The sequence below is a fragment of the Grammomys surdaster genome, unplaced genomic scaffold (assembly GCF_004785775.1).
Source record: "Grammomys surdaster isolate TR1022 unplaced genomic scaffold, NIH_TR_1.0 751, whole genome shotgun sequence".
NCBI classification, from domain to species: Eukaryota; Metazoa; Chordata; class Mammalia; order Rodentia; family Muridae; genus Grammomys; species Grammomys surdaster.
The window spans coordinates 1,651,624-1,661,681 of record NW_021605170.1 but is presented as its reverse complement, the minus strand read 5'-3'; the positions used below and the strand labels follow the sequence as shown (position 1 = coordinate 1,661,681).

Sequence of the window (10,058 nt, the reverse complement as noted above, 5' to 3'; positions counted from 1 at the left end):
GCCCTGAGGAGAGGCAGCCCTGAGGAGAGGCAGCCCTGAGGAGAGGCAGCTGAGCTAGCATGCTGTCTCCCCTTACGCTATCTGGGGACTCTGCAGAGCCCCTCTACCACCAGCACAGCAAGTACCTCACAGCTCAGTCTCCCAGCCTTTACTCTGTATAAATCACTCAGTCTTGGCTATTTTGTGGTAGCAACAGAAAATGAACTAACATAAATGCCAACAAACAGGGACTTGATATTGAACAGGAAGCCTGCGGAGAGGTCAGGAACTCAACAGAGAAGACAGAACTAGTTTTGAGAACATTGTAGGAATAGAACACGGACAGAGGGACAGAATGAAGCAGCAGGGCGGGAAGATTTTGTTCACCCTCTGTTGGGAAGGTTAAGACGAGAAACACGCTGAGTGTGAGAGGCTGGGAATAGAAAGGAGGCTTCTTAGACACCGGAGTCTCCAGGACCCACTAATCCCGTGACCAGCAGCAGGCACTTCAAAAGGCTAGCCTCTGGGCTTGGGATGTAGCTCAGTTGGTAGAGCACTTGCCACGCACGATCAAAGACCTTGGTTCAAGCCCCAGCACTGCATAAACCAAACGTGATAGGGCATATAATCCCAACTCCTGGGACCATCAGAAGTTTAAGGTCACCCTTAAAACTATGAGTTTGAGGCCAGCCTGGGCACATGACAACCCATCATTGGAAAGAAAAAAACAAAAAAGCTAGCTATTTCTGCCTGGTGTGAAGGGCAATGTTCAGGTACATCATCCAGCTGCCTACACAGCTTGCCTCCAACATCCTCCCACAGAGTCGAGAATACCGCTGAGCCTAGACACTAAAGCATGGGGAAGGTGTGAGGAAAGAGTGGGGTACGTTGCACCCTACTTTGGCACTGTGAAGGAGAAGAAAGCTTTGTCACACACACACCAGCTGGGTCCCAGAACCATCTTCCCTTTAGCACCACCAAAAGCTGCCTCGCTGCTTGCTCTTCTGTTCCCTGTGAAACATAAGGACCAAAATTTCAACCCTAAAATTGCTTCTAATCTCCAATACAAAGCACTTGAGGGGCATCTGGAAGCCAACAGCAAAACTGGCAGATTCTTTAAGACTCGTATCGATGGTCCTTTGTCCTTCCCCTCTTCAGAATAGCAACCCCTCTCCCAGATGATCTTTTTTTTTTTGGCTTAGTTTCACGTGTGCCTGCATGTGATATGCATAATTGGAGTCAGGCTGCTTTCCCTGGCTTTTGGAGAACAGTATCTTTGGGATCCTAAGAGTTGCCAGCTGCATCGTCCACCTTAGGCATCCTTCAAGCTCCTGGCTGCACACCTCCTGAGACTTGCTATCAGTCCCTTCCTGTCACAGTGAAACTTTCTCCAAGCTTTCCAATAGGAGAGACACTCCTCCTTTTCCCAGACTCCCCAACCCAGTTAAACTCCAGAGAATCCTGCTCTGAATTCAACCAGTCCCAATTCAAACCCTGTATAGGATGACATCTACCTGAGACATTTTCTGGAGGCGTTTTCAAGAACTTGCAGAACTCCTTTTAAAAGAAATCTCTTTCTCTAAGCCCACACACTGAATAAAACTAAAACTGTGAACAGACACTCTAACAAGGAAACACAGATGCCACAAACTGAAAAGGCACACTCAGAGAACCACAGGAAAAATAACACGTGTCCATCCTTCCTGGGCTGCCGTGGAAAACATCACGAAATCGAATGCCAGGCTGCAACTGTGGTCAGATATGAACAAGGGGGATCAGAAACCAAGATGAGTGCAGCTGCCTCTGCACAAAACAGGTTGTTACTCATACAGTGTTCATGGTTCACATGGTATGCTATGAATATACAACATGTAACCCCCTCTCTAAAGTCATAAAGGTAAAAAACAAACAAGAAGGAATAGAAAATGAAGAAGAATGTCTGGACAGAAAGGCCTTGGCGAGAAGAGGTAGACCCATTTAAAAGATGAGAAACTTCTCCCCACACAGGGAAGACCTGATACTGCCTTGATGCTCAGCGCACACTATGACTCAATGGTGCTTTCCCTCCGAGTCAAACTGAACTTGCCAGCCCACTGTATAAAGTCATGTAAGAAAAAGAGGCACACACCCTTTAAGGATACTGAGAAGGGTTTGTGTTTGAGTGCACTCTGTTTTAAAAGAATAAAAGCCACAGAAGAGACAACTACCAACAACACAGTAAAGCTTGCACAATGATATTTATTTAGGCTTTGTGTCAAAGTGTCTCACCTCAAATAACCCTCCTAACGTGAAGGAAAAGAAAAGTCATAGTCTACTCCAGCAATCATTGCCCAGTTGATAATTATGAAGTGAAATGTGCAAACAGCCACCAGCATGGCGCTGTACCCAAGGACCCACAGTACCCTGTCAAAGCGCATGAACTGCTAAGATGCTTACAGGATGACACAACCACATGGAACTAAGTATTCATCAAGTTTCCATGAAAAAGGCTCAAGCAATAAAAAGGAAATCCAGAGTCTTGCCAGACCCTCCATGAGGGTCATTCAGTGCAACAAGTCAGTCAGTCTGAGGACTATCTGATGATCGGGAAAGGCTCAGGACTCCACAGGATGCTCTCTAAAGAGGGTCTCCCCCAACCCCCGACTGTGAACTAATCAACTGAAATGTGTTTTCACAAATGGTCCTTCTGTAATTGTATACAAAAATCTGACCTTCTGCAGATGCCAGAAAAATGAATTATGTGTTTGGAGGGACAGAAAAACAGGTATGCTTCCCAGTGCAAACAGTACTGAATCCCACAGGCCCTCCTCAGTCAGAGCCTGACACCCAAGAAACAGACACTTCTCTGTTAACCATTTTCTTAAAGTGAACAGAAGTTTAGTAATTCTGACTAAATTTCAACGATTATTCTAGTGATAATCTGACATTAAATTTGAAATAAAAATGAAACTGGCCCACATTTACATATCACTTAGAGTCCTTTCCCCAGCTTTGGAAAAGCTTTTGATTTTCTGTTTGTTTGTTTGTTTGTTTGGAGTTTTTGTTTTGTTTTGTTGGAGGGATTTTTTTCCATGACAGGGTCCATGTAGCCCGAGCTGACTTCAAGTTCATTATAAATTGTAAATTGATCTGGAATTTCTGATTTTCCTGCCTCTACCTCTCAAGGGCTAAAGTTATAGGCATGATCCACTATGCTTGGCTGAAAGAAATTTCAACACACAGCAGTTGCTGACACAAATATCAGATACACACACACACACACACACACGGATGCACATATGCACACCCCATACAATACTCATTGGCAGATGTATTAAGATGGCCTACAGATGTGTTTCTGGGGCTCTACACCAGCCTTTCCTTCTTAAATACAGGCCTCATAAGTAGTTGTTAGCCTATTTAAATCTCTATCTTTGGACTGAAAAGATGAAGGGAAAAAATGTAAAATAAGGCTCAAACAAGAGTAGCCCCAAGCAGAATTTATACAAATACTGCGTCAAACCCAAAATATTACTCATCTTGGCTGAAAGAGCTGGAGGTCCAAATAACTGAACTCTCCCTAAGGTGACAAGGGCAGGAGTGCTTAGAAATCCATGTTAAGCCTTAAGCAAGGACTTTGTAAACTGAACAAGTAATTGACTTTAACAAGTAAATATGTGATTTCAAAGGCTATAAAGAAGAAATCCAGAGCCCAGAAAATGGACCCAGATCATCTTAGCACAGTTTTTCCAAGCGGCGTTCAGTTTATTTCAGCCTGACTAGAAACTGAACAAATTAGCACAAAAGAAGCATTGCTATGATTTCACACGTGAGTCTGAAGACAGGGAAACCAGAGAACGTCCTGTGTCAGGTGTGTGTTCCACTGATACGTCTCACGGAATCTCTTACTCACTGATGCTCCTAAAGGGACAACTTTTGGGGCATGAGGGTATAGCTCAGAGACCTGACGCTTGCCTCATATACGTAAGCCCTGGGCTCAAAGCCCAGAACCGCAAAATAATTCTTAACTGGCTACTCTCCTAAGGCCGTGAGAGAGAACATCTAAGTTAAAAATCTCTAAAAACATGAACCTAACCAGTTATGTAAATTTAAAAAACTAGTTAAAGATTTTGAATCTGAAAAAGGCAATGTTTGATAGTTTAAGGAAATAAGGAACTGACTGAAATAGCTATTAAAATCCTTATTTAAAATAGGGACTTCGGTGGAAAGGCTGTCCTCTATTAATCAATAAATCTGACCACCACAATTTCCCATTCAATAGCAATGAAAAGATAGAAAATCTACATTTCAAAATGACTTATAAAGAAGTTGGAGCAAAGGCCACATAGTGAAGAGCACTGCTTGAGCTTCAAAGAACACAGGCTCAGTTCTCATCACCTATGGGAGCGCACAAAAAAACAAACAAACAAACGCCAAACATGTAACTCCAGGTCCAGGGGTACAACACCTTCTTCTGACCTCCGAAAGAAGGCACCAGGTATACACAAGGTGCACATACATATCTGGAAGCAAAATGAACACACAGAGAGACAGAGGCAGAGGCAGAGGCAGAGGCAGAGAGAGAGACAGAGACAGAGACACAAGAAATGTAACTAACTTAACAAGAACAAGAATAATTACATTTCTACGAAATGTAAACAGAACTACGGAGTGGGGTGGGCTATAGTAACATTTCCACTTTACCTATCACTCTCTAAATTCTTCCTGTTCTGTCCTTCAGTTTAAAATATAAAACTAGAGCTTTACATAGATTCATGATCCCCAGAATTTGAGTGCCACTTGGGTACTAAAAAAAGCCAGAAGTGACCCCATAGGATTTCCCTAGGCTTTTAGACAAGCTGATTTTTGTAAGTTAAGTTTTATGCAAAAGGAAATTTAATTTCTTTGAGTCTTAAAAATAAGGGGACAACAGTTTCCTTCTAGAAAAAAAACAGTTCCGCCAATTCTTAAACCCTTTCTGAGAGAAGGCCTTGGCCTCTCAAAACCATCCTGACCCCATGCTATCAAGATGCTAAGCTCCTTTACTGAACTCCAAAGCCACAAACCAGAAGCTGACTAGAGAGCAGGAGTCTGACAAACATTTGTGAAACAAGTCTACTAGATCAAAGAATGAAAGACTAAAGCAGACCCCGAATTAATGCTAGTCTGTGACGTTAAATACAGACTGATATTTACAAAGAAATAGCTACATTTTAAAGTGATGTAAAATAGGAACCATTTGACCCTAACAGTTAATATGAAGGAAAGTTAAATCTTTAATACAAGATACACAAGAAAAAAAACTTGCAAAACTACAAAGACAGAAAATAGACGTATTTTCAGACATGATTGCCTAAACACACCAGATACCTGTACTGATACAGAATATGGCTTTGAACTATTCACATACAGGTTGAGTATCCCTGACCCAAAAATCTAACATCTAAAATGTCCCCAAATTCATAACTTTCTCAGCACAAATATGACACTACAAGAGGAAAATTTTACACCGATGTCATATAACTAGCTGAACTCAAAATGTAGATACACTAAGAACATTGTATGAAACTTCCTTTATGTTATCAAATATATATTACACACAAATTATGTTTAGACCTGATTACCTTTCCCAAGAGATCAATATGTATATACAGATATTCCAAAGTCTGAAGAAATCCAGAGCTCTTTTACCCGCAAACGTTTTCTTTCTCAAGACAGGGTTTCATTGTGTGTGTAGCCCTGGCTATCCTGGAACTCGCCTGTAGAGCAGGTTGGCCTCGATCTCGCACAGAGATCCTCCTGCCTCTGCTTCCTGAGTGCTGGGATTAAAGGCTTGTGCCACCAGTACCCGGCACCCTCAAGCATTTTTTTTTTTTTTTGGTTTTTCGAGACAGGGTTTTTCTGTGTAGCCCTGACTGTTCTGGAACTCACTCGGTAGACCAGGCTGCCCTTGAACTCAGAAATCCAACTGTCTCTGCCTCCACCCTCAAGCATTTTTGATGAGAGAATTCAAACTGAATTAAAATATACATGTCTGCAGAATGCACAGCTGTATAAAGGGGACATGGGATAATGAGCTCAGACTACCTTACACAAAGATGATGATGGTGGTACTGAATCTGTCAACTTCCCCAAGAAGAGTTCATGCATTCAGACAATGGGGGGGGGTGTCATTACAAAAGGATTCCCAAGGGAATCTCTTTGGGTTGCCAGTTCCCCTGCATAACCTAAAATGCTATTCAAACAGCACAAAACCTGACATACATACCTCTCAAGGAAAGCAAACTAGGAAAAAAAAAAAGGAGACCCTATGAATCATTTAAATATTTACCAAGTCACCACAAATTCTAGATACACATTTAACATTCAGAACCTGAACACAAGATCATCCCATTTTTAAATAGTTGAAATTAAAGGGAAAACTCAGAAAGCAACTTAGTTACTGTACTAAATAAAGCTACAATATTTTCCGTTTCTGAAATATATGCTACACACAGTACAAACAGGTTTAGATGTCAGCAGGACATCAATAATATGCTGTGCGCCCCCTGCTGGCTAATGTTAAAAATAACAATGAATTTCCCAAGGCGTAGGCCTTTGAAGTTCAAAACTCAGTTGATGACTTTATTGTTTTTTTAATGTACATATCTTAATCAACAGTGAAGCAAAGCTGGTGTGGGGTGGCCAGATTCCATCACAATAGGGGACGTTTAAAGCTGACAACAACGTCAAGAGTATAAAGTATGCCGAAGCCTTGAAATGCTAAACAATGCAGAATTAAAGCCAAAAGCAGAGAACATCAAGGAACAGAGCAACATCCTCTCGCTGAGACAATGGCATGAAATCAAGTCCTCTTTAATAGCCCTTCAGGGGGTAAGAATTATTTCCCTACCTCCTGTGCCAACCTCAAGCTGTTTCCTAAGAAAGTCAAGCGGCCTTGATCAACAACGTCTGGTGGATTAATAAAAGTAATGAAGAATAAAGACCCAAATTAACACAAGTCTATTTATAATTATTTGGACCCAGGCTCGCAGAAGCTGGATTCTGGCTCCTGCAAAATACATACGTGTACAATCACCTAAATTAAGCACAGATAATTTATCTGTGTTTCAAAAGATGTATTCAACTCAGACAGGAAGCTGGGTGAGAACAGAGGGTCAAGGACTTAGTGCCCATGGATCTTACCACACTTTCCGCCATGACCGACCGAGGCAGCTCTTATGTTAACAGTAACAGAAAGCTATCTGTGACCTTGGACAAGTAACTTTGCCTCTAGCTGCTAGAGTCTAGCATATATGATCTGTAAAATGGGTCCACTAAAACCACTTTTAACCATAGAGTTGGGGTGGTCCTTAAGTCCTGACAGGAGCTAGTTGGAGTTGCTGGAGATAGTGACACACACACAGGAGGGAAACAATACACTTCCATTTTAGTATCCCCAAAAAACCAGCTCAGCTCTCCCTAAAATTACCCGCTACAATCTAAAGGGCCATTCCCGGGATATTTAAGGATCCCGATACGTTGGGGGTTTTTTTGTTTTGTTTTATTGGGTTTTGTTTGTTTGTTTGTTTGTTTTTGCATGTTGGTACTCTCCCAAGCTGCTCACTTCTTCGAAAGAATTAGAAAATTTAAATCGGCTGGTTCTTCATCTCAGTCTGACACTCTCAGGATGCCTACCCTCGCGGTTCTCCTGTCACCGCAGGGCGAAACACGAGGCGCAAACACCTGTGCAGCGAGCGCTCCGCGCGGCCCTAGTCCAGAACATCCGTGCACTCCTCCAAACCGCACAGCCACCTTGGAGGAGCGAGTCCTCCCAGGTCACAGCTAGCGAGTGGGGCCACTGTTTGCACCAACACCTAAGCCGCAGTAGTCGGGGCTTGTCACGCCAGCAGTCTGCACTCCTATCGGGTGCGGGGAGGTGGGACAAATGCCCCCCCAATAAGCCCAACTCTACAAGCGGATTCCTCTAGCAACATCCAAGAGTTTCAAGTTTGTCCCAACCAAGTTCACACTCGTAGGGAGCCTCTCCCATCAGCGGGAGCGCGGCCGGGTTAACCCGGGGCGTCCTCCACGGCGTCTTCGGGACTGACTCCCCGAGCCAGGGCGCGGCCAGCGAGGACCCTGGACTGGCGTGGGCGAGCGTATCCCGCGGCCGCGGCCACTGCTACCCATCACGGTCGAGTGCCCACCCACGCTGTCACGCGTCGGGAGGGCAGTGGCCTGCGGTCCCACACGGGACTAGGAAACCGCGGAGAGGAAGAGCGAAAGCGGCCGTGGGGAACTCCTCCCCGGCGCTGCCCACCCGGGACAGCAGCGGATCCCGGTTCCGCTCAGCGTCAACCCGGCCGGACCAAAGCCAGATCCCGGGCTCGGGGTCCCCGGTGGCCCGAGCAACCCCGCAAAGCAGGCACCGACTCGCACCGCGCAGCGTGCACAGCCGCTGACCCCGCGCCGAGCCGCACGTACCTCGCAGGCGGTGTGTCCAGGACCGGTCGTCCGCTGCGAGGTCGGGGAGTAGCGGAGGCGAGTCCCGGCGCGCGCAGGCGGCCGCGAGCTCAGCAGCCGCAGTTCAACTGCGCCATCCGGACCTCGCCGGGGACTTTCACCTCCTGCCGGGAGCTCGCGGAATCGCGCAGTGAAAGTGGCCTGGAAGGACAGCAGCCCGCTTCCCCCTCTCCCCTCTCTCTCGCTCTCTCTCACTGCCAGGGAGGAGGAAAGTGGCGCTCGGCGTCCCCGAAAGCCTGGATCACCCCCATCAGGCCCGTGCGGCGTCCTAGCTCGGCCGAGCACACGCGCGGGCGGGGTCGGGCGCGCAGCCACAGCAATCAGCGCGAGGGGGGAAGGGCACCGCGGGCCTCGGGGGCTCGGCCGCTTCGAAACTCCTCCTTCCTGCCCCTCCTCTTCTTCTCCTCCCCTGCTGATGGATGAGCCTAGAGAGCTTGCTCCAGCCTGCGCTTCCCTTTGGGCGGAGAAGGTTGGAGCTGTGAGGAAAGAAAGGAAGTTGGAGGAGCGGCCCGGGATGGGGTGACAGCTGGGCATCCCTGGCCTGAGAGAAGTGTGGGGTACCCGGGATGTGGCCTGCACTGCGGGGAGTAGCTGCCTCTCCCAGGATCCTTCAAACTACCAGGGCCTTAGGAGAAGATAGGGTTTTATTTGGTTCCTGGTTGTTGGTACAAAAATTCTTTTAAAAATATCTCAGAGAAGCCCATTCCTACATCGCAGCCCCGTGCACACATTCATTCTGCCCCGAGTCTCCAGTTCTGGTTATCTAAAGATCTGCTCTTGCTGTGTAGACAGGGTCTTGCTTCTTTCTACAGCCTAGCACAGAGTGCCTTCTCCAGGTGCTGATGTGTTACTTGAATTCCATCCCTGCAGTTTTCCCAAGGTCCTCTGAGTGTAAAGGATAGGCGAGCACGCAGGGTCCTGCAAGCAGGACCCTGCTGGTAGACTACACCTTGCAAGACTTGATGCAGCTACTTCAATCACCATCACAAGTCTGCTACTCCGTTTATGTCTCACTTTCTATTAAAAGGTGAATTGCCTACTGGGATTGTAGCTTGACAGTAATGCATACACAGAGCCCTGAGTTCGAGGCCCAGCACCACATACAGCCAAGTATGGCAGAAGGATCAAAAGTTCAAAACCAGCCTTGGCCAGAGGTCAGAAGACAACTTTTTCCCTTCCCACCACGCAGGGCCCAGGAATCCAACTTAGGTGCAGTTCTTCAGGGTGGGCAGCGAGCACCTTTACCCACTGAATTCTGTCACCAGCTACTTCACAGGAAACTCTATAGGTGCCACAGCAGATGGATGGGGTGACTGAAGTGACTAATTCAAAGACAGGTTTCCAGTCTTGACAGCTACTAGATAATCAAGGAACCTTTGCCCAAATGAGTAACTCAGCTAGACTTCTGTAATTTTAATTTTTTAAAGCCTATTTTTGATGATGGTTCCTTCTAGCCCAACACCCTCCAGAGAGGTAGGAAAAATTAAAGGCTATGGGGAAGTGGACCTGTTTAGAAATGGTTCTTAGGAGCAACCCTCATCGGTGTTGCCTGGAAATCGGCAGTTCCATTGACAGGTTCGAAGAGACAGCTTGAT

General features: G+C 46.0%; 1 protein-coding gene across 1 annotated transcript in view; it reads right to left on the bottom strand.

The window, feature by feature from the left end:
- The window catches only part of Tgfbr3 (transforming growth factor beta receptor 3), a 178,863-nt gene extending 170,068 nt beyond the window's left edge, over positions 1 to 8,795 (bottom strand). Inside the window, exon 1 of the mRNA XM_028782394.1 lies at positions 8,425 to 8,795. The gene's annotated coding sequence lies outside the window, so the exon portion shown is untranslated. The remainder of the gene's footprint in view (positions 1 to 8,424) is intronic.
- Between the last annotated feature and the right edge of the window lie 1,263 nt (positions 8,796 to 10,058).